The sequence below is a fragment of the Protopterus annectens genome, chromosome 6.part1 (assembly GCF_019279795.1).
Source record: "Protopterus annectens isolate FY-2018-M chromosome 6.part1, PAN1.0, whole genome shotgun sequence".
Taxonomy (NCBI): domain Eukaryota; kingdom Metazoa; phylum Chordata; order Ceratodontiformes; family Protopteridae; genus Protopterus; species Protopterus annectens.
In genome coordinates this window covers 115,630,242-115,656,473 of record NC_056738.1, presented here as the reverse complement: position 1 = coordinate 115,656,473, position 26,232 = coordinate 115,630,242, and the positions used below count along the sequence as shown (strand labels likewise).

Sequence of the window (26,232 nt, the reverse complement as noted above, 5' to 3'; positions counted from 1 at the left end):
AATAAGGTCCACCAGGGGGTCGGCCGGAGGGGACACCCAAGAGGTAGATGGGCCTGCTTCAAATGCCTCCAGAAACATGGACTCGTCGGAGGAAGCCTTGGGGGCAGACCACCCACCTCTGATCCTAAGCATTTCCATGATGTCTCCAAAGGAGACATCCTCAGGGGGTGATCTTGGGGAGCCTTCCCCTTCATCCAAGTCCGTGTCCTCGGTTAAGGACTCAGGAGAGTCCACGTGCCTCCTCTTGCACTTGTGCTTGCGAGGTACTTCCTCGGGGGGGCTGTCCGAGGAGGTCTCGCCAGCAACATCCTGTTCCAATGGAACAACCTGGGACATCGAAGCAGGCTGTCCCTGTGGCCGGGTGATGGAAGCCTGGCCCAGCAGAGAGGGAGTGCAGGGTGGAGCCGAGACAAGGGCCGGGGGTCCGGATGCTCTCGACAGAGCCCTCACCACTACATCAAAGGCCGAGGGGGAACTGCTCTCTCTGGGCTCCGAGAGCTGACTCCCACTCGGATCCGATGAAGGGATCGGAGCCGGCGCCGAGACCGTCAGATCCGAAGGACCAGTGTGCTCCGACCTGGACGGAGCCGAAAGCACACTGAATCCCTCGGATCCGAAGCTTGGCCCACGGTTCCGAGAGGTCGGATCCAACAGACTCGAGGGCAGGGTCGGATCCGAAGTACCAAGTACTGTTGGCGCCGACCCACCCCCGGCTCCGACGCTGCCCGGCTCTGAACGCTCCGAACCCGGGTAGCGGGTCTGAGAAGGAGCAATTGGAGCAAAAAAGGGTGTCGAGCTCCCCCCCCAAAGGGGGGGGAGGCAAGAGCACTCCCATCTGCAGCTGGGCCTGGATGAACCTTCGCATCATCCGGTCCAAGTCTGCATCTGACATACTGTAAGTCGATCTCGATGAGGCCACTGAGGCAGGCCTGGAATGCCGCCTCGATGACCTCGATGGAGATAGGGCCTCCTCCTCCTCGGGTCCTGGGGAGAAACAAGGAGATCGGAGCCGAGGAGGAGGAGACCTAAAAGCTGTGGCGGGAGAAGCCCGCTTAGCCTCCAAATAGAAAATATCTCTGCTGAAGTGAATGACCTGGATAAGGACATTAGGTCAGATGTTGATTTTTCTAGATATAAGTATGACTATGGGAGGGTTTTTACCAGTATAGACCAATTGTTGGAGAAATTAAAATCTAACAAAATTAAGAAACTGAACCGGGACCGTGTAGCCTATTCAAATGGGTCGGCGTACCCTAAACCTCAGGTAGCACAGGTCTGGTACAACAAAAAACAAGTGAGTGGTCTTAATAACCCGATTCCAACCATTAGTTTTGACCATTCTAGTGATGTCAACATGAATGTAGATGTTAACAATGGCCATGTCTCTGAACCACTTAGATGCAGTGAAAGACTGCAGTCTATTAACAATAATAGTAGTAACAATAATGTTAATACTCATCGGCCTGTTCAACCTTTGAATAGCCATCTACAAGAACAGGTTTTTCACCAGGAGGTGAGCTCCAAGAACTGTTCAAAATCAGAACGTCCTCGGAACCAGAGGAACAAAGGTTGGAGCAACAGGAGGAAGAGATGAGTGACTTTTTTCTGGGCCACTCTCCTACCAAGTTGACTATATTAAAGAACTCTAACGATGACTTTAACATTTACAATTTTTCATCTATCACCATTGAACCAGACTTGGTAGAACCACTGGCTAAAGGTAATACGTTTGCACCTAGCAAAAATATGAACATTGCTAGAACATTGATGGACTTGAAATGCTTTGTTAGGAAGTTAAATCTTTCCTTCCTTTTAGGAAACAATGATTTTTCTCATTCTAAATTTAAACCGTTAAGCATTTTTAATCCACCTTTACACCCTTTGCTACGATTGTTTGAAAATGTTTGTGAATTAGATATTAGACATATTCCACACACTCGTAAGTATGCCAACTATTCTAGACCTTGTAATGTGAATGACGAACAAACACAAGCATTGAACTTGATGAGATCCTCTATGGTACGGAGTATTAAACCTGACAAGGGAGGTGGTTTGGTCATTTTTGACACATCCGATTACAACAATAGGATGGAACAAGTGTTAGACAATCTAGCTTACTCTAAGGTATCGCTAAATGAATACAACATAGCTCTGTCTAGAGTTAAAAACTATTTTAGGGACTTATTTATTAAGGCTAAAATTGATTTAGATACATTCAACTACATTAACATCCCTTTTCCAAAGTTACCAATAATGTTTGGAATCCCTAAAATTCATAAAGACATGTTGAACCCACCAATGAGACCCCTCATTGATGGTAGAGCGTCATTAACGTATCCTTGTGCAAAGGTAGTTGATTCTATACTTCAAAAATATTTGAAACAGATTCCACAGGTCCGTAAAGACTCCTGGTCATTTTTGGAGAGTCTTAACAACCTGTCTATAGACCATGACTTTAATTTTTTGACCATCGACGTGGTTGACTTATATATCTCTATCCCAAACATGGAAACAGTGGAATGGGTGTCTTTAATGTTGAAAGAAAAAAATGCTCCATCTAATGACATTGATTTGGTTTCTGAACTTATAGATATAATTTTGACAAACAACTTTTTTACATTTAATGGCCAGTACTACTTACAGAAACACAGGGTAGCTATGGGCTCCCCATGTTGGACAAGCCTTGCAAACCTTTTTGTAGCCTACTGGGAAAAACAATTCATTTTTGACAAGCCAGAAATATCAAACTCTCTTGTGTATTACACAAGATTTTTAGATGACATTTTTATCATCTTTAAAGAAGACAGTCATGCAGCAGATAGATTTATTGTGTATCTTAATTCAATGGCTACATTTTTCCATTTCACACATAAATTTGACACATCTAGTATTAACTACCTGGATGTAAAACTAACTAAAGTCTCTGTTAACAATAAGTTGTGTTCTACTATCTACAGGAAACCAACATATTGTAACTCCTTCCTGCATTATTCTAGCGCACACCCTTTTAAACAGAAACGTTCCATCATTAAGGGTCAATTGGTCAGGGCAGCTAGGATGTGTTCTACAGAAGCTGATTTTTTGGTAGAATGTCAACTACTGGAAAACATGTTTGTGAATAGAGGGTACCCTACTCACCTCGTTCAAGAACTAACAGCAGAAGTGAAAAACAAATGTAAGCTAGGTTTGTTCAACCCTATTTTAAATTGCAAGATGACCAATGACGAGGTGAATATTGATGTAGTTGACATGAACAGCGACTCGTACCCCACTAACACACTGAACAGTACTTTGCATCTTAATAGTAAAGTTCTAGTAGTGGGTCAAGGTGCCACTAGCTATTCTCACAAGCCCTGTTTTATTATAACCTTTAATAATGACAGTGACCAAATTAAGTTTACTTTACATAAGAATTGGTACCTATTGTACAAGGACAACTTGTTGATGGAGAGAATTGGACCTCATCCGATTATTATCCACAGGAGAGGTGCCAACTTAAAAAGTCTCCTTGAAGCTAAAAAACTCAGAGTTAACAATAGAACATGTGGCTCATTTTCATGTGGAGCTTGTAGGATGTGTAAACATGTTAAAACTAGTAGTACTTTCGAAATAGCAGGTAGAAATACTCTATTGTACATAAACTTGACTGCAACTCTAAGAGTATCATCTACTTGGCTGGGTGTAAAAATTGTAATGCGTTTTATGTGGAAAAACTGACTGCAAATTTTGTGATAGAATTTACGAACATATTTATGCGGTCTCTAAGAATAAGAGTGAAAACGCTTTAGCCAAGCATATTAATATAAAACGTGGTCACTCTTTTCAATTTCTAGCTATTGGCCAGTTAATGTATGACACTAGAGGTGGACCAACTTCAACACTACTGGAATGCCGTGAACTTGAATGGCAGTTAACATTAAATGCTTTCTCTCATCCTGGTCTTAACGACAACTGTAATATAACTTGTTTACTGAAACTAAAGAGTTGTATGAGACACTAAATCCAGACAATTATGATCTTATAGTCTTGTACATTGTGTTACAGTACTCTCCCTTGGGCAGATAATAGTATGTTTTATATACTTTGGGCTCATTTAAGACCACTGTTATAAATTATAATTCACGATTTCTGTTTTATTACTAGTCGACAGTAACCGTTTTATGGACAACTGTTCTGATACTTGAAACAAAGTGTATACTTTGGTTCTTTTTATTGAACATTGGAGTTGCTTCGTTATTACTTTACTAGCTGGTACTGCTTTAAATGCTGTTGCTTTTCCAACTAAAAGAGACCAGTTGATTGGCTAGTATTACTAATTAGTTTTAAGCTGACTTTTTAAAAGCCTTAACTTTGTTATGTTTTTCATTTCTGATGAAGTTACTCTTCTTTAGAGTGACGAAAATGTGTTTTGTTTTTAAATAAACTTTGTATACGTTTAAACTACAGCATTTTGTGGCTTACAGTCATTCGTAAACAGCTGCTTGGTTTCCTTTTTTGAGTAACTGCATAGGTCTCGTACTGTTCCCCGAATGGCCATTTCACCAAAACTGAAATGGCCAGGCATACTTTCGCGAAAGTGCTTTTCACCAAAAAAGCACTTTCACAGAAGTATGCTGAAAAGTAAGGGAAATCGTGGGAGAATGGCTGTTGCTGAGATCGTAGTACAGTGTGAATAAGGGAATATTCACTTTTCCCCACTGCAGTGCGATCTCAGAGTGAGAATATAAAAGTGGAGGTGGGTGAGGGGCACAGCCCCCCACATGGGAGGTGCAGGGGGGCTTGCCCCCCTCCGTAAACATTAGTTGTGGTTTTTATTGTGGTTTTTATTGTGGTTTTTATTGTTTTTGTTTTATTTTTTTTTTTACTTTTTTTGAGGGATTTTAGTGAAAGTGCTTTTGAACTTTCACTCAATAGTCCTAGACCCATATATATATATATATATACATATATAAATATATATATATATATATATATATATATATATATATATATATATATATATATATATATTGGAGGCATATCTAGGGTGGGGTGAAGGGGGCAACCACCTTGGGTTCAGAGTATACCTCAGTTTAAAAGAAAACTTTTTTTGCTTTTCAAGTCTGAAGAGAAGAACATTTGCTCTCCATTAAAATTTAAGGGGGGGCATCCAATCTTGGAATATCACCAAGGGCAAAATTGCTAGCAACACCTCTAATATGCATACATATATACATATAGATATATTTATAGATATATAGATATAGGTGTACAGGTGATGTCCCCTCTCTGGGTCAATAATCAACTAGCCTGAATCCTCACCACTGACACTGGAGAGGGACATTCACGTGGAGCAAAAATTAATGCACTCTGTATTTCCAGATGCAGCTCTCTGCATCAGGCACAATTTCCCTTAAGAGTACCCAGGGAACTTCTCAGTCCAGGGTCTGGATTTCTCTCTCCCTCAAGAGTCCCAGCGAGACTCCCCAGTGCCACAGCTGTAGAGGTGAGTCCTCAGCCAAGTGTTCAAGCCAAGTCCTCCAGCACCCTCTCTGTGAAACCAGTACTTCATGTACCTGCTCCAAGCAGCTGGCACATACTCTTTGAGATTTGATTTGCACACACACACACACACACACACACACAGACACACACACACACACACACACACACACACACACACACACACACACACACACACACACACACACACACACACACCAGGGAAAAGCTGGCACAGATTTATAGCTATGCCCCTTCTTCTGCCCAGACTATAAGATGGTTACACTGCCACCAGACACTTTAAAGCCAGCTACTGTAAGGATCTTACAAGGGTATCCAATTATACTGAGTGAAATTAATATTAATACAAATGATGGTGTTTCACCAGTGCAGTAAGACTTTCAGGAGTGACCACAGAGTCACCAAATAGATATGAGTACTCTTAAAGGTTAAATATTCTTTAAAGAACCAGCCACAGTGAAAAGTTTAAATATATTTAATAACGAATAATAAAAGAACATACAAATACTGAATATCTATTTACAATAAACAACACAGCTTCAGTCACAGGAAATATTAAAATAACACAGATGAATAGATTCACACAGATACAGAAAAACAAATCTTAACTAATCTCACTATATTTTCCTGACTGATCTAAAAAATTACTATCCTCTGGTTACTTACTAGAGCAAGGCAAGATGAAGTAGACATCACACACATCTGGTCATATGACTTCTGGTTCCCAAACTACCCCCATTACTGGAAACTGAACCAGAATCTTGCACATATGTGTTACCATATACACAGATAGAGCTTTGCTAAGATCTGTTACAGCTTCTGGAAGTCATAAAATAATAAAATGTGAAGTAAATACACACACACACACACACACACACACACACACACACACACACACACACACACACACATCTATCCATCTTATATATGGGTTTATACTGGATGGACAATGTTTCATAATGTCGAATCTTAGTAGGTGGAGACCATATAGTTGCCGTTCTGCAATGTCAAATGTTTAGTAGGCCAGGAAAAGTGTTTTTGCAGAGGTCACAATTCAGTGGGGATCAAGGAATTTGCCCTTTTCCCCAGTGTAGTGTGATTTTGGAGATTGTACATAAAATTAGCAGGAGGTGTATGGGATGCAGAGAAGCTTACCCCCTCTTCAAAAGCACAGCTTGTAATTTTTTTGCATGTCTGACATTTTAAAATGTCAACCACATGATCTCGACCATCAAGCTTACGATATAAAACGATATATACATATAGGAACCTACTTTGATATCATAAAATTGCAAAATACTGAAGACCAGAAGACCAAGACAATTAACACGAAAGCTCAGAATCCTGAAACTTTAATATACCGAGTCCCACAATACCAAACTGTAATGTAAAGGTGAATCAGTAAGTGGTGAAATTCTGGTCTGTCACTTTACGATTTCTGTTACATATGTTAAAAGAACACAGCAGAGTTTACATTACAAGTTTCTGGTGTCGCTGGAGAAGTTTTTGTAAGTTTTAACTGTAAAATAAAAAAAGAATTGGTAGTTATTGAGTGTTTTTGTTTGGAGAGGAAGAGTTATGTGTTTATGTTTAGCTAGTGCTGATAAGTTGAAATCATTCATTGTTTATAGTAACACAGGAGATCGTGTTGAAGTGGTGAGTCATCAATATTCAATGAGTAGTCATAGTTTACCCTTCTTCACAATGTAGTGCAATCTCAGAGTTGGTATATTAAATGTCAGTGGGAGTGTGAGGGGTGCAGCCCCCCATATCGGTGGTGCAGGGGGATTTGCTCCCCTACTTAAAGGTAGAGAAGTTGCTACTGGCTTATTTTGTATTTTTTGGTGTCTGTTTTGTGGTGTAAGGTAGGAAGTTTAGGTTTCCATTGTGCTATTCGACATTTTGAGACTTGATGTTTTGCAGTTTCAGAATATTGAAGTTTCCACACACATATATATCTACACACACACACACACACACACACACACACACACACACACACACACACAGACACACACACACACACACGCACACAGTGACACAACTGTGTTAGGAAATACTGACTTGGGGAAAACAGCATACACAATGAAACTAAAATCTGATAAGTAAAAGTAAACAGTTTTCTTTCCAGATTAGTGAAAAAGCAGACCACAAACTTTCAGATGAATAATTTTAGTAATGAAATTTGTAGGAAGGGGGCTGGGGCAAGGGTAGCATTTTGGCTAGCACATAACAATAAGGTGGATATACCATCTTTGTTCACTCTGCATCACCTTATTCATATACAATAACTCTAACTTTCTGCTGCCCCTAACCTCACCTCCACACATTAGGCTACTAAACCTCCTTTCTCTAGCAGTATCACTTAATCAAGACACTCCATTCAACAAAGTATTAGTTTAAAGGTATGCACACTTATGTTACCAGCTTATTGTACATTTTTTATATTTTTCCCCTAACAGACTTGTTTGTTTTTCAATTGAATTGTACAGGGTATAGGTCACATTAAAGGTGGGAAAAGTTTTGAAATGATTTATTGTGGTCTCATTTTTTTTTTATATCACAAAAATCTGGCATTTTATATCCACTGTATATATATATATATATATATATATATATATATATATATATATATATATATATATATATATATATATATATATATAATTGGCACTGATCCCTGAAGGAACTTTTCACCAAAGCATAAGCAGCCGGGCATCCGCAAAAATGCTTTTTACCGATCCACTGTATATATACATATATATATATATATATATATATATATATATATATATATATATATATATATATGGGATCGGTACTGATTCTTGAAGGAACTTTTCACCAAAGCATAAACAGCCGGGCATACATCCGCGAAAGTGCTTTTTACCGAAAAAGCACTTTCGCAGAAGTATGCCTGTAGCTAGAGGGAGTCGTGAGGGAATGACTGTTGCGGAGATCGTACTACGGTGCAGATAAGGGAATATTCCCTTTTCCTCACTGTAGTGCAATCTTGGAGTGCGAATATTAAATTGGGGGATGGGGGGTGCAGGGGGCTTGCCCCTCTGCATAAAAGTAGATTTATTGTTGTTGTTTTTTTTTAGCACACTTAAACGAAAGTGCTTTTTCAGTGAAAGCACTTTCATTAAAGCGTGTTCAGTGATTGTGGATTCAGATTACTGAACTTTCGTTCAATAGTCCTAGATCCATATATATATATATATATATATATATACATATATATATATATATATATATATATATATATATATATATATATATATATATATATATATATATATATATATATATATATATATATATATATATATATATATATATATATATATATATATATATATATATATATATATATATATATATATATATATTATAGCATCATAGGATCTTAGGAAGTTACTAGGCTATTGCCCCTGAGGCCCTTATAAGCCTAGTCAAGAGTTTAGACCATGTATAGACAAATTAGCACCTGATGCCCCTGCCCAGCAGAGACACAGGTGGAATCCCAGGGTTGCATTTTCTATTTCCAATCCAGTTATCCGGGTTGCACTTAAAAAGAGATAAAGAGGTACTCTGCTTGACATGGAGAGGGAGGCTATTCACAGACGGGGGAGTCTCTGGGACACAAATCTTTCCCACCAAGTCTTTTTGATGTTAAGACCAGGTTGAGGCTGCGCGTGCGGGTTGCTCGAGTGGAGCTTGACTTGCAAATATGCAGCAGTCCCATCAAGGTCCGAGATCCCCCTGTATGTCACACAAAGATCTCCTCTGAGGAGTCTGTATGAAACTGAGTAGAGGGATAGTACTTTTGGCCTATCTGTGTATGGTAGATTTTTGAGGCCCTGGATTCTCCTGGTGAGGAACCTCTGTGGTCTCTCCAGCTGCTGCATGTGCTTTGTGAGGTGCATGCTGAATGGAGCATTGTGCTCAATAATGGGACTTATGAGGGAAGAATACAGGGATGTCATGACCTCCTTGTCCCTGGATGAGATACCCTTACTTATGAGGTGGGCCATGTAGAAAACTTTCAGTGCAATGTAAGCAACATGGTGGTCAAAAGTCAGGTTGCTCTCAGTCTGGGTGCCCAAATCCCTCACGACTGATTGCATGGTCAGGATGTTGTTATTAATGTGATAATTTGTGGGGGTGTCATTCTCTAAAAAGGGGATGATGATGCATTTTTTTGTATTCAGCTTGAGGCCATGTTTCTGGCACCAGTCATTTGTTTGGGTGAGACCCTCATGGAGGATATCCACGTCACTAGGGGTTTTGATGACAGCGGCCAGCTTGGAGTCATCTGCAAACATGGACAGCCATAGCCCACTGGTTTTGGCCTGCACCTCAGAAACATATATCCCAAATAACAGAGGCCCCAAGACTAAACCCTGGGGTATGCCACTTGACACAGGTCTAATGCCTGAGGTATATGTATGTATATATATATATATATATATATATATATATATATATATATATATATATATATTTATATATATAAATATATATATATATGGGTCTACCTGACAACACCGAAAGCTCAAAAGGCTGACAGCGAGATCACCGACACCACAAAAACGAAAGTGCAAAAACACGAAAGTTCATATGCCCAACAAACCACAATTCCGACAGTTAACAAAACAAAACAAATTCGCTGTTCCGAAAAACACACACACAACACAAGCACACCAAAAACCTGATAAACCTACACTAAACCATACATACACAACTATCTATGCACTAACCTTAACCCAAACCCTAACCCTAAGGTCCGTCACTATCGCACACTTACCTTACCCGCACCCTAACCCTAAAGTTCGTCACTATCGCACACTTACCTTACCCGCACCCTAACCCTAAAGTCAGTCACTATCGCACACAACTTACCCACACTCAACCCCTAAAGTCTGTCACTATCGCACACTTACCTTACCCACACCCTAACCCTAAAGTCCGTCACTATCGCACACTTATCTTACCTGCACCCTAACCCTAAAGTCCGTCACTATCGCACACTTACACAGTCATGCTCGTTTCGCATGTCAGTGTTTTCAGCGTCGGGATTTCAACTTGTTGGGAATTTCTGTTGTTGGTCTTCCGGTGTCGGTCATCTCGTCATTGTTTTCACTTGTCTGTCTTCTCAGGTAGATATATATAATATATGCATATATATATATATATATATATATATATATATATATATATATATATATATATATGTGTGTGTGTGTGTGTGTGTGTGTGTGTGTGTGTGTGTTTGTGTGTATATTTTTTGAATGTGAGCTTACAAGCAGCTTGCTATGCTTATTTAATTTACTTTTTAAAGAAGATTATAGGGGTAGTATTAAATCTCTTGAGAAACTTGAAGAATAAAAGGTGAAAAATCTGAGAGGGTCCTTGAATCAGGTTATCTGACTCATCACACTTTTCAAGGCCATCTGCATCAAATGGCCCATAAAATTGCTGTCTATGCAATGGAGAATTAACAATTTCAGCATTGACACCTTTTGCAATGTTTTGAGAATACAACCAAACAAACCACTGCATAACAGTTCATGTGGCAGCTGCCCTGTAAGTGGGATCAGCAGAATTTTAAGTGCATTTCAAACAGTGAGTTGCCACTTGTGACAGAGAAGCAATCAAGTTACATACACGTTTTACAGGTTATAATCCTAAAATCAAGTGTTGCAGAAGAATACTGTTTTCTACAAATCTGACAAATCTTTTCCATCTTTATAAGAAAAAGAGGGATTAGAATTCACTAGATGTTTACCAACAGCTGGGTTCATTAAACCAATAGCTGGTGGGTGTGATCTGGGATGAGTTTATAAAAATGTATCTGTCAGTAATGAAAAAAATAACTGACTGTCAATAGTTGAAGACCTGTAAGAAGAGCAGTCTTCAGGAAAGCTCTGAGGGGCTTGGCATCCATGACTAATGGATTGGGTCCATGGACTATTCCCTGAAGTTATGGAAGCTGGTCAGCTGTTATATCTTTAGGAGGATATAACCTACATAGCAAAGGCTTATTAACTGATCCTAATTAAGAGCATCTGGGCACAAGGTATCAGGCCTGTGCATATCACTTTGATGTCTATGGTGGTGAAGGTGGCATAGGACCCCTAGGTATCATAAGGCGGTTGTTAGGAAGCCCACAGTTCTGTGGAAGTCACAGACTTACCCATGAATTTTCACATCACCTTGCACTCTGCAGTGTATGCATGTGGGCATGAAGGAACCTCACTCTGCAGTCTAGGTCTGGTAAACATTGTGCAATATGTGCAATTCAGAGACTGTTCACTTAAATTGTCTCACTAGCATAAATGCCATGAGCCCTAGAATAGCATGTTATAAACTGCCACTGCAAGTGGATCCCAAAGAAAATATTTATATTGGTCTACAGAGTAAACAACTATTCAAAATTTGCTGTAGTAAGGATACACATATCACTGCCAGATAAGGAGAGTGGCAGGATAATTGTATGATTATTTTTTTGCTCTGAGTTTGTTCCATGATAACCTGCTGCCAGCAGGCTGGTAGGGCAATGGGCAGGTTGTGATGCACCCCTATATTAAAAAGGTACATTGGTCTGTGGAGTACAGAAGTGCTGAACATCTGTGGTAAGGGTATACAATCTAATGGTATGTGGAGTGAGTGACTGGATAATATCATTATTGTTTTATTTTTGAGGGGAGATAGTCCACAGCAACCTGCTCTCATAGAATTGTAGAGCATTGGGAGTCCTGAAAGGATAAATAAGAGAAGCCAGAGAATAGCTGCAGGCAACTGCAGCCCAATAGATTTATAGCAGAGGGGCTGTGTGAGGTGTACGATGTCCCCTGGTAGGCATCTCAGATGGAAAGGGATGTCTTACAATGCACAATCTCTATATCCATGGATCAAATATGGTACATATGCCTGGCAGCTGGTGCAGAGGGTTTAAGGCTGTTAGCTATAGTTCCAGTAGTATGGGATTTGATTCCCTCAGCCCTCATTTGCCTTAACCAGACATTACTTCCAGGTCTCCCCTGAAAAGAGAATTTATTTCCAGTGAACCTAGCTGGTTAACAAATGGGTATTATTATTATTATTATTATTATTATTATTCAGTAGACAGGGTGAGGGCAATGGGAGAGGCACTAACTGAATGAATATGCAGTGCACACAATAGCTGTGCTTTGTTGAGCACAGCAGAGTATAGGCTGATGATAGGGTGCATATCACAACACAGACAATACTCATGTTGTCCTACTGGACTGGTATGGGGAAATGTCTTCTGATACTAGATTATGATAGGTGTTGCATCTTATGGTGGAACAGTTGTCATATGGACGTGTGACCGGTACAGATGGTACTTTGTATGATTTGTAGCCATATACTGACAGTAGTAGACAAATGGTGCCTGAAGAGTGGAAATGCCTCAATAAATTGTTCTAGACAATGACCAATGTGTTGCTACAGGGTCTTAGTTAGCATGGACAGCAGATTTTGAACACAGACAAGACCAGCTGAGCCTTCCAAGAATTTGTGAGGCATGAGTTAATTGTAGATATTAATGAAGTTGGCAGCCTCAAGAGTTCAGCCCATTAGGTCTGTCACAGGCTCACTGATATAATTTTGCATACCTGTAGAAAGTTCCATGCCACTGTATGATACAGGATGGTGAGAGGTGGTGTTGGGGTGTCTACTGTCACAGACCACTGTCACCATCACAGAGGAGTTTCAGGTGTTTCTGTCTGGGGAAAATGAAGGACCCTGACACCTGTTGGAGGCCTGAGTGTAGGAGATGAAGTGGATGCACTCTCATGTCTCTGTTGCAGATGGAACAGTTTGGTATATCCTTCTGTTAATAGTGGTTTTGTGTCATTCCAATAACACAAACGCAAGGACATTCAAAGCCACCATATACCCACTACAGGAATGAAGAAATATCATGCAAAGTAAGTTTGTTTACATTCTGTGCAGAACTGTTATCTGCACTGTTGTTGCAGCAGTGGACAGTGGGATTGTCACTTATTAGCAGTTACAATTGAGTATTTATCTGCCTGCTTTCACAGATGCTGCAGTTATGAGATCTTTTGCTCTGGAACACGGAAAGCCTGATGCCAGTGCTGCATCAGACACTGACAATGATGGCAGCCTCACTGACTAAGATGGAGGCCTACCACTAGACCTGTTTGACAGTATTGGTGTCAACAATGGTGACTATGGGGGCATGTTACCACCAACATTCTTTGACACATTTCTGTTACTTGTGGAATATACCCACACCTGTCCATAGCCCATGCAGGGAAAGGTCATACCCAGCATCCTTACATAGGCAGCACTTTTGTCCTCTTGCCCTGAGCCAATAATTTGCAGGGTTGGCACCACAAAGCATGGGGACAGGGTCCAGAAGTGGCAGCTTTGTGGCTGGCAAAGACATGGCTTTCACTCATCACCCAAACTGGATGGCACAATGGGCATTACAAAACAGATGTGTGAGGATGCCATCCTGTCACAGCCAGATGCCAAAACTGTCATGGCAGAGGTGACAGAAGTATAGCATGGCTTGTAGGGAGACATATGTGTGGGCTTCACCCATTTGATTAGTATTTTAGACAGATACATTGATGCCTCCACTCCCTCAATGAGGCTTCCTGCCTCTGTATACCACGGCTGATGCAGCTGTAATGTCCAGTATTCATTTTCCTCCATTCTGGTTGTGCCCCTTCAGGGCTGGTAGGTCAAGGTCATGTACCTATTCCACATCACCTGGAGGTAGTGATTCTGGTGTGGCATGATCTGGCCAACTACATAAATGTAGGCTACATGGTGGTCAGGGAGATAGTACATCCACATCATCAAGATACTGTAATTTGCCTTCATCCTTGCCAGTGGGTGTTGGAGGGGTCCACACTAATGACCATGGACATTCACAGTTGGTATCATCCCCACCTGGGATCTCACAGCACCTTTATTTGCATTCACAGCCAGGCTCATTACTATAATGCTACTCATTTCCACATTAATATGTAGTCAGAGTGGCGGCTGATGACTTCAAATTAAAGGGGGGCTGCAGGAGACAGATGAATGGGTGGGGCCAATGGGAAAGGGGTGTGGCCAGCTAAAAGGGGTGGGGCTATGCTCAAAACCACAGCAACTGGAACTTTAATTAAATACGCTGCCCTGGGTGCCAAACCATCATTATGAGAGTCCAATCAAGACAAAATGAAGTGCAGAGGATAAAATATTTCAATGCATTGGCTACATGACAACTTACTTAATATCTAGATGGAAACACAAAGGTTGTAAGACATGAAAAAATAAATTGCTTTTTAAATACATTAGTGGAATGCCAGTCAAAAGCAGTTCTAATTATAATTTATATTCAGCTTTATAAAATTACCAAGTAACACGCTGAACGTAGTAATCTCTGTGATACCCCCACTTGTAAAAATGTTTCTTATCCAAAAAAGACCTGTTGCCTGACAACTATCTACTTGTTTCATAGGGAAGACATGATCAAAGTAAAAAATGAATAGCAAACAAGAAACAAGCTCAAGATAAATTGCTTAATGGATTACTGCACAAGTTATGGACCACACATGATAGATTGGCATTCTGTTTAGTTTACAGGTAAAGCTTGCAAAAATGACTACAAGTCTACAACAAATGTAATGAGCTTCTGAAAATACTGTAATCCTGTCCTTTATTACAAATACTGTCATATGCATTTCAATACCTAAGGCTTATATGTTATCTGGTTATGTAAATATTCTCTGCATGGCAACAACAAAAAGGCTTTCAATGTTGATAATTCTTTAATAGTATGCTTATTAAAGCTTACTTGCATCTTAACAATCTCCGACAAGCTTACCTGATGGTCATTAAAGCATTGCTACTTAAACACAGAGCAACAGGGCACTGCAACAGCATGCATTTTCTGAATGATAATAATAAGGGTTGGGAGGGTGGCCTAATGGTTAAGGTGTTTGCCTTACAAACACAAGGTGCAGGGTTTGAGTCTCACAAGGGATAATTAGCTAGGCTTAAAATGGCTTGCAAGGGCAATTAGCCTAGTACTAATCTATGAACTTATAAGCATAAATCAACAGTATAAAATATGACAGAAAACCAGAACATTCTGCAAAATCAAGGACAGATAAAAAAAACCATGGTCGTACTTGTGGTCTACCTTGGATGAGGAATACACTGCATAACTGCTCCTTGCCTTGCTTGGACACATCCAAAGCCACTACAGTGGGGAGTGGGGTGCAACAAGTATGTCACAATTTAAAATGTCTCTGGCTGACAGTGATGGCTCATACCTCTCAACCTCAGAGTAAGAAATCTGGACAAAGTCATACATAAAAGTGGGATACAGGCCCAAAAATAAGAGCAATTTTTAAATATTGCTCTTATAAACTTAGAAAGATAATAGATTAGTAGTAGGTCTTGCATTAGTATGAATTTTCTGAAGGGTATGAAATCTGAAACTCAAATGTCTGCCATTATTTTCTAACCTCAGTCTTTAATGATTTGCCACTAATTTGCCAGAAAACCACAATTTTATGAAACACAGACCAAAAATGTGATGCAAAAATATAAAATTGCCACACAATACAGCAGGGAACCTGTCAAAGAAAGGACACCTTTTTAATATTAGTACTGTTAACTTGAGAAGCTGACAAAATAAGAACATCTACATGCATTTCTGAAATAAAAGTAATCTATAACTCTGATCATTACAGTTATTTATAAAATTGTAAACCCTCCACGTTTTCTTCCAAAATTGCCATTTTGCAGAGGGATTATTAGGGGGAGAGCAACATTTTGAGCCAAAATTGGGGACAGTTGAGAGGTTTGGATATTCCTAATTCTATAAAGCGATTTATTTGCTTGTACCTCTCAACCTCTTAATACAAGAAATCTGGACAAGGCCAAATATATTGGGGGAACAAACAAACAGTACTAAAAATTGCTCTTCTATAAACTCAAGACAGTTGAAAGAATAACAGGTCTTGCTTTAGCATGCATTTTTCTGAAGGTTATGACGTCTGAAATTTAATGTCTGTCATTATTTAGTGACTTCATTCTTAAATGATTTGCCAGAAAACTACACATTTAATGAGGAACAAACCAAAAATAAGAAGCAAAAATCTGGACAGTTGAGAGGTATAGTTCAGCTGAGGCTGTCTTTGAGTTTGCTGCCCTTCCCCCCCTCACAAAATCATGGTCAAATGGAGCCTCCCTCCTGTAGCCATTCCAATGTCCCATTCCTTGGTTATTTCACCCCCATTTACCATAAACACTGTAATGTGCATACTGCTTCACTTCTGCAATGATTTGGATTTAATTTGAAAATTTTATTTTGCATTTTACAGTACAAACACTAATATATATCTGCTAAACAAAGCAATGCAGTCTCACAATGAAAACAGACTTAGCATTAAAACTTCTCTGCCCTTGAAACTCACATTCATTGAAACAGCATTGAAACCCACATTCAAAGAAAATGCATTTTGCCAGTGGCTGATAAAGATCAACTTTGGGCTGTTTTCAAGTCATAGGCCCCTTGAACACGAAACATACATGTGCTCTTTGATACACGTTCCTGATTGTATTAAATTATATTCCTTGTACAATACCATACAGTTGTTAGAGGGCATTTTAAATTTATTGTTTTGAACATTTTTCCAGTAAACAATGAAACAAAATGCATGCACCAATAATGACAAACCTGCCCAATTCAGAACATTTCCATCAGAAAAATTTACTCAAACTTCTACAGTCCACCATTATCGGTAAATATGCACATCTCTGAAGTAAAATCCACATTAAAGAAATCTGTAACTAATGAAGAGGTTGCTGCTAGCAAACAACTTTATATGTCATTGTTTCATCTACAAATAAAGTGCCTGTTCCCCTTGAGAAATAAATTGCCTATGTTGCATTAAAAAAATGATAAGCTAGTAATATTGCAATAGGGAATGGATGGCAAACTGATAACAGGTTCATAGTTACTAGGTATCTTCACCAAAAAGGACTGCAGCATCCACCCCCTTTAAAACATAGTACAGTATGAGCAATGCATCTACCTACTGTGGGAGTAGAACCTACAGCTTTTTTCATCAAAAACAAATACACTACCTGTTGTGCTATTAACAATACAAGCTGACTCAGCATAAGCAGCACTAAACTTTTGTTCCCCTGCAGCTCTCAGCTCCTTGTAAAATCTACCTCAACACTATCTCTGAACTTTGCAACACAAGAAATCTGGAAAAAGCAAAAATTTATTTGGGAGGGAGTCCAAAATCCAGGGACACATTTTAAACATTGTTTGTATAATGTTGGAAAGTTGCTAGAATAAAATGCTGTGTTACCACCATACATTTCACTGCCAAGTCTTAAACCCAGGACTCTGTGCAAAATAGGCAGAGCAACATACCACTATGCCAAATCAGCTGTTTTGTGAAAGAGAGGAAGACAAACATAAATGGCTACCATTTAGTGAATTCAGTTCTCACCATAGCTGTCAACCTCTTAGCACAAAACACCTGAACAAAGTCAATAATGGGGGAATACTGCCCCCAAACATATTCAGCAAATTCAGTTCTCACCATAGCTCAACCTTAGCACAAAAAACCTGGACAAAGCCAATAATGGAGGGATATAATCCCCAAAAATAGGAACAGATTTCAAATACCCATGTTATAAACTTGGAAAATTGCTAGAATAAAAGGTTTTGTGTTACCATATACTTTCTGAAGAATATGAAGTCTGAAATTCAAATGCCTGTCCTTTTTATTTATTTAACATTTGTTAACCAGGAAAGTCTGACTTGGAACAAAAAGCCAATTTTCAGCAGAGGACCAGGGAGAAACACTGCAGACACATGTCTTTGTAAGATGGAAGGACTTGCAGACTCCACACACAAGGCACCCAAGCCAAGAATCAAACCAGAAAACCTGTAGCCGTCAGGCAACAATGCTACCAGTGCACTACTGACTGCGTAAGAAAAAAGAAACATACAGAAACCACAGATTTTATGAGGAACAGAGCAAATATGAGGCAAAAATCTGCAAACATTTTTTTACAAATGGTGGTGGGTAGGGAATTTAGGCCCTTGCTACTTGCATCCATGGTACAGGGTTCAAGCCTGAGGTATTTTCTACCCACCAACATGTGTTCTCTAGGGAATTTTACACACACACACAGACACACACATGTGTCTACCTGACCTGCATTAGTTCAACATCTCAGCAGTCTCCATTCCTGTCCACTTTCCATGGAAGCAAGCAATTACTTCAGCAGTCTCCGTTCCCATCTTCTTTCCACGGAAGCAAGTTCTTTGATCTGATCCATGCTCCTTAGCCCGTGCAAGCTAACAGCTAGGTTTCTGGCCCTCCTCTCAAGCTAAGCTAACAGCTGGGTTTCTGGTCCTCCTCTCAGCCTGCTGATGATGCTGGTTTCCTGCGAGAGTAGGCTAGAAGCCCCAGCCTGCAGTCCGGTGTTTGCCTGTTCCATGTCATCATCACCGCACAGACTTATGGGCTGCAGGGCAGGAATGCCATTCTCCCTTATCTGGACTGCCTGGCAGAGCAGTCTGGAGTTCTGAGAGAGTACAGAACTCCAAGCACAGCACAGTACGCATGTGTGGAGTACCGGACTCATTCATTTTCTTTTTTAAATTATTTCCCTTTTCTTTTTATGTTTCTAGGTGGGGGGTGGGCTGCAGTCCTGCAGTCCTACAGCACGAGCCACCTAAGGGCTCTAAGTGTAGTTGACTTACTGGCCAGAGGGCTTAGTAGTCAGTTTTCTGTATTTCCAGTGCTGGTTTAAACTTGGCACAGCAAGAGGTTCTCCCGTTCGATTCTCGGCTTGGGTTGGGAGTGCCTTCTGTGTGGAGTCTGCATGTCCTCCCCGCGGTCGAGTGGGCGTTCGAAAGACATGAGTTGAATGGGCATGCCTTCGTTGAAGGTTTGGCATTGGGCTGGCAATTCGACACCATAAAAACCAACTGCCAATCATTAGCAGACCGGAGTTCCGCTGTGGCGACCCCTAACCAGGAAAAGCCAAAAGACAAACAACAACATTTGCAAAGGGCTACTCACTGTGCCAGTGCCCTCTACAGGCACAAATATCTAGAAGCAAATTTTCCCTTTAGAATTGCCCATAAATCAGTACCCTATAAAGCAGTAAGCATATAGGAAATAACTTGCACACCGTCAAGCTTAGAGCAGCTAGCTATGCATCAAGTGTCAATACTGTTAAATTTAGTATTTTATAGCCTTGTAACTCACCAATTAAGGAACTAGACAACATGAGTATGCAATTTCCTAATTTGTCAGCAGCCAGCCTTGTGGATAATAGTCTTTTGAGATAATGTAGCAATTATCTCATGTTTACTGGCAACATCTTAATCCTTAAATTAATGGAAACAGTACATGAGAGGTGTACAGACACCATGTCTCTGGAGGCTCTCTGTGTGTCTCAAGCTGGTATGAGGCTAGCACTGAGCAGCAAATTATCTTCACCAATGATGTTGCCACAATACCAACAAAAGATGGCCAATTTTAACAACTGGTTGAGTTGTTGGTGTTATTTTAAGGGGATTCAATATTTGTCCTCATGAGAAGACGTGGTTAACAAACCATGTTGCTTCACCAAGGATTGTCTGTACCTGTCCCCTCTAGGCTTTCAAATACTGGCCAAAACTTTATCCTCCTCATAGAGTCTTTTGAGCAACGATAAATTTACAAACCTACCGATATAGCAAAATCTACTCTACTGAACCTGAAGATATTACTGTTTAATGCTTGGAACATAAACAAAAAGCTAAATTCCCTCCAAGCCCTCCTCACCCCGGAGAATATATACACCTGTGCAGTTAATGAGAAATGGTTGAAAGTTGCAGAAAGTACCCTGGCAGTGCAAGGTCTCAGTGCCGTCCAGACTTTTAGATCAGCAGCTGCAAAGACAGGGACTAAAGGTGGAGGTGTCTTGATATATATCAATAACAAGTATACCTGTAGGGTGATTAAACAGGATGATGCACTGGAGTTTCTCCATGTGAAGATCGTCATAGATAAATTCCTGTACCATATCCTAGCAAGCTATAGTCACCCTCTATGTCCCATGAAACTCACAGTGCATACTTAACCTATTGGAAACACTCACCATCCAACCTAACACCTTAAGTATGGAGGACTTTGATTATCTTTCTATAGACTGGGAATCCTCCACAGCCCCAAATCTGCAGGAGCAAAGATTTCTGGACTTTGTAAATACAAACACCCTTAACCAGTTAGTGCATATGCTGACTAGATGTTCCAAGATACTGGACATGATATTCACAAATATGGAGAATGCTGCACCACCTCCAATGTCACATCCTTTTTGGTAAGGTCTGATCATAAAGCTGTCTCCTTTGAAATCAAAACCCCAGTAAACCAAGTAACAGTTAGGAACTATTCCAAGCCAAACTACCTTTCATTAAGAGATAGTTTGTCAAAATTCATTGTCCCTCCAAATCCAGACATAGCAGAAGCCTATGCAGAATTAACAGAAACTCTCTACAACCCTGTCAATGGCTAGACAGAGTCTGCTGTATCGACCAGAAGTAAATCCAAAACTAACTCCAGAAACAAACCACCCTTGTGGCATCCCAAATTAAACAGGTTATACAACAAAAGGAAAAAAAATCATGTTTACGGACAGTCCTCTTCTCCTAGCACATAATTCTTCTACTTGAAAGAAATGCGTCTACATCAGTAACCTGGAATCCATGCTGTCTCATGCCACAGTCAGTACTCCTGACAAAGGAGATTACCAGCACAAATACAACACCACCCACATCACACACTATGCAGAGATCCTCAATAACAACTTACCTAAACAACAGAGACCCCCAAAACAGACTCACAAACATTCCACACACAACACCAAACACATCACACACAGTAGACAACACACCAGTGTCTCTCAAACACAGCCCATTAGACATAACAATAAACCAATGCAGCCCATAAGGCATAACAATAAACCAAACATGCTCATCATTGGTGACTCAATAGTGGGACACACTAATGTCCCCCTCACTAGGCTTGATAAGGAAAAGGTCACAGTCAGTTGTCTATCAGGTGCCAGAATCCGCCACATCACGGATGCATTTAAATCTCTCCACAATAGGTACAAGTATGACTCTGTCATTGTCCATGTCAGTGTGAGTGACTTAAGACGTACCTCCCTGGACTATATCAAGATAGACAGTGATTGAGCTCTTAGAGTATGTGTCCCAGGCAGGTATGACCCTAGCCCTAAGCAGCATCCTACCTTCACCAAGAATGATATCACAACACCAAAAAAAAATAATTGACTTCAACAATTGTCTTAGTTTCTGGTGTCTTTCCAAGAGGATCCAGTATTTGTCTGCCTGGGATGACATGGTTGACAGGCCTCAATGCTTTGCCAGAGACAGTGTCCACCTATCACCCCTGGGCTTCTGGATCCTGGCCAAGACTCTTGCCTCCCCCATTGTGCCTTTTTAGGCTATGTCCCAAAGATAACTCTTCCAATATAAAAGATCTGTCAAAAAGCAAATTGAAGATTATGCTGCATAATGCTAGGAGCCTTAACCTGAAAATGCACTCACTGGAGGCTCTCCCCACACTGGAATATGCCGATGTCTGTGCGGTCAAAGAAACTTGGTTCAGGCTGTGGAGATCACCCCTGCCTTACCAGGCTATACCACATTCCACACTTTCTGACCACAAAATAAAGTTGGAAAGACTAAGGGTGGTATAGTCTCTATCTTCATTAAAGACAGGCACATCTTCAGACTGGTTTGCCAGCATGATGCACTGGGATTACTCCAGGTGCAACTGACAGTTGGCAAGACACCCATCCAAGTTATAGCCAGCTATAGACTCCCTTCCACAACTCAGGACAGCCACTACTCTTACCTGGATGTACTTGACTCCATCAAGGTAACCCCTAACACCCTGATCCTTGGTGACTTCAACTACCCCACTATTGACTAGGTGAACTATTATTGCACTAATGCACTCAACCAATGATTCCTTGACTTCATCAATTCTAATGCACTAGACCAGCTTGTCTCATTCCCCACAAGGGGAGATAACATTCTGGACTTGGTTCTCACCAACATGGGTGACCGTTGCACCACTCCCATAGTATGTTCTTCCCTACTGAGATCAGATCATTGGTCTGTCTCATTCGAAGTTTCTATCCCACCCTCCACCCCCAGCCATAACCAGGCTAAAGCTGATTATAACCTCCTAAGAGTGGGTATCAGTAGCTTCACACTACCACCCCCTCAGAGGATGCAGACAACTATGGTGAACAGTATGCCAATTCAGTATACAAGCAACTGTACAACTGCATGGACTCAGCCATACCCAACAGAACTAAAACCTGCTCCTCAGGGAAACACAAACCTGTCTGATGGACATCCTCTATCAACAGGCTTTACAACAAAAGGAAGAAACTATTGTTCAAGGGTAAAAAGGAACACATTTCAAATTGGAAAAACTCTCTCCTCAGCCTCAACAAGCAAATTAGATCACTAGTAAAAACCTCCAAAGCCAATTATGAATTGGAACTAGCCTCTGAAACAGAGGGAAACCACAACGCCTTCTTCAGTTACATCAAGAACCACCATCGTAAAACCCAGGTTTGTTCAAATTAGTACTTAACTGTACCACTTACACTAATCTAGTTGACTTAGCCATCCTGCTAGCTGATAGGTTCAGGGAAAACTTCACCCCTATCCCCCCAAGGCCCATTTGACATCCCTGATACTTATCCCACACCTCACATCTCCATAGATCAATTGTTAAATGCCCTATCCAAGGCAAAGAATACAGTTTCCATGGGACCTGAGAGTATCCCAGGCTGTTTTCTGCATCCTCTCCAGAAAGAACTAGCTTTGTTATTGAGCACCCGTTTTAACCACCGTCTAATTACAGGCTTCATTCCAGCAGAGTGGGGAACTGTTATTGTTGTCCCCTTGCACAACGGTGGTTCCACAACTGACCCAGGAAACTATCACCCCACTAGTTTGACAAGTCTGATCTGTAAAGCCATCGAGTGTATTATTATGGATCTCATAAACAAGGACATAGGCAATCTCCAAGCACTTGACCTCACTCAGTTCAGATTTGTCAAAGGCAGATCTTGCTTGTTGAACCTGGTTGACTTCTTTGAGACTCTCATCAAGGCCCTGAATGAGGGAAAGTCAGTTTGTATAGCTTACCTTGACTTGGCCAAGGCCTTTGACAAAATCTTCCACTCTGGCATCATAGAAAAGCTAACACAACTTGGTGTAAATTCCTATCTCATCAGGTGGCTGGCCAACTGGCTCACAGATAAGACACACAAGGTCAAAATAGGTGCCACCACCTCAGACAGCAGACCTGTCACTATTGGTGTTCCCCAGAAATCTGTCCTGGGACCCCTACTGTTTGGCATATACTTCTCAGAGATCCAGGCAAAGACAAAGGGCCTGTGGCTGACCAAGTTTGAAGATCACTGACTCCCCGAATAATGTTAACATACTGCAAGAGGTTCTCACAGCAACAAATGTCTGGTACCAAAGGCATGGCCTTAAGTTAAATGCAAAAAACGTATTATCATACTATTTGGCAAAAACATGTCCCCTACTGATTACCACATCAAAGGCAACCCCCTAAGCACAAAACCTGTAATGAGAGACCTGGGTACTCAGGTTGACAGCAATCTCACATTTGACCATCATGTAGCAGCACTTGTCAGAAAAGCCTTTTAGTTCATCTCATAAGTAAAGGGATTGCATCCGGAAAAAAGGATGGTATTACCTCCCTGTACTCCTCCCTCATTAGGCCAATAATTGAGCATAACGTCCCATTTGGTATGTACCTCTCCAAACACCTGCACCAACTGGAAAGACCACAGAAATACCTCACAAAGAGAATCCATGGCCTCCAACACCTGTCCTATGTAGACAGGCTCAAATCACTATCGCTCTACTCAGTATCATAGAGATTGCTCAGAGGTAATCTGTGTCTCGCCTACAAGGCAATATTGCACCCTGCCCTACTAGAGATGCTCCATATCCATAAGGCTAACTCCTCATGCATTACACACTCAAAAGGCCTTAATCTATTATGCAACATCAAAAAAACCTGCTGGAGAGAAAGGTTTGTCTCCCAGAGTCTGCCCCATCTCTGGAATAGACTTTCCATACATGTTAAACAGAGTGCCTTGCTGCCCCTCTTCAAGTCCAACCTTGATGAGGGAATGGGAAACTACAAATTTGTCCCAGGGGTTAAGCTTTTGCTTCACATTGACAGGGGTGACAGGTGCTGACTGAGGTTTCTTTTTTGTGGATAAATTCTTGGCTAGGCTTGTAAGGGCCCCAGAGTCATTAGCCTAGTAACCTCCTATGATCCAACTCTCCTATGATCCTAAGGATAAAATCAGAAAGTGTAACTTCCATAAAAGTAAGAACTCCCTCATCAAAATAAATAGGCAGCTAAGAGGGCTAATTAAGTCCAATAAAGCCAATTGTGAGATCAAGATAGATTCCCATACAAAAGATAACCATAAAGCCTTCTACAGCTATATCAGAGTCCTCAAAGGCAGCACACATTAGTTTGCTGAATGGTGAGTAATGGTGCCACATTCACTGATCAAGGAGATACAGAGAATCAGCTGGCTGACAAATTCAGTTCCAACTTCACCCTCCACTGACCCCCAGCCACCTCCTAAGAAATGCTTTCAAACATAAGCCCTCTAACTATAAATAGAGAGCAAGTCCTGGTTATGTTTGCTAAGGCCAAGAACACAGCTCAGTGGGCCCTGATAATATCATAGGATACCTCCTGAATAGTTTAAAATATGACCTATCAGGGCCACTGGAGTTAGTGTTCCATTATAGTCTTAAAACAGGCTTCATGCCACAAGAATGGAGAACTGCAATGGTCATCCCTCTTCATAAGGGCAGACCATAAACAGATCCTAGAAACTACAGACCCATTTAGTCTGACTAGTCTTATATGCAAATCCATGGAAAGAATTATCATAAAATGATCAACAAAGACATAGGAGACATTCAGACATTGAATCCAACCCAGTTTGGCTTTGTCAAACAGAGTTAATGCCTACTGAACCTGGTGGACTTCTTTGCAAAGGTCACCAAGGCAATGGATGAGGGTAAAACAGTGGTTTAGGAATTTGATATAATATCCCACTCTGGCACTGTTAACAACTTACAGAATTAATATACCGGATAGCCAGCTGGCTCACAGATAGGACCTAGGAGGTTAGGATTGGTGAGATCACCTCCTCAAACAGGTCAGTCACCAGTGGAGTCCCTCAAGTCTCTGTGCTGACTCCACTCCTCCTTGGCATCCCATTCTCAGAAGTCAAGGCTAATGTCAAAGTCCTCTGGCTGTCCAAATTTGCAGATGATTGTAAACTGGGAGTAGTCATTGAATATCCCCAAGACAATAACATCTTACAAGAGGGTGTAACACAGACAAATGATTGGTGCCAAAGCTGTGACTTAAAACTCAGTACAAGGAAATGCATTATAGTGTCTTTGGGAAGTCGGCTACCTCAGGAAACTATATCATTAATAAATCACCCCTACGAGTTGACCCACAAGTCAAAGATCTGGGAACACAGGTACATAGTACTCTGGCCTTTGACCAACCTATATCCAAGTTA

At 40.8% G+C, this 26,232-nt stretch overlaps 1 protein-coding gene across 1 annotated transcript in view; it reads right to left on the bottom strand.

Annotated features, from left to right (window-relative positions):
* Window positions 1-26,232, bottom strand: part of LOC122805261 (rap guanine nucleotide exchange factor 4-like) — a 2,335,347-nt gene that overhangs the window by 608,622 nt on the left and 1,700,493 nt on the right. The window lies entirely within an intron of this gene.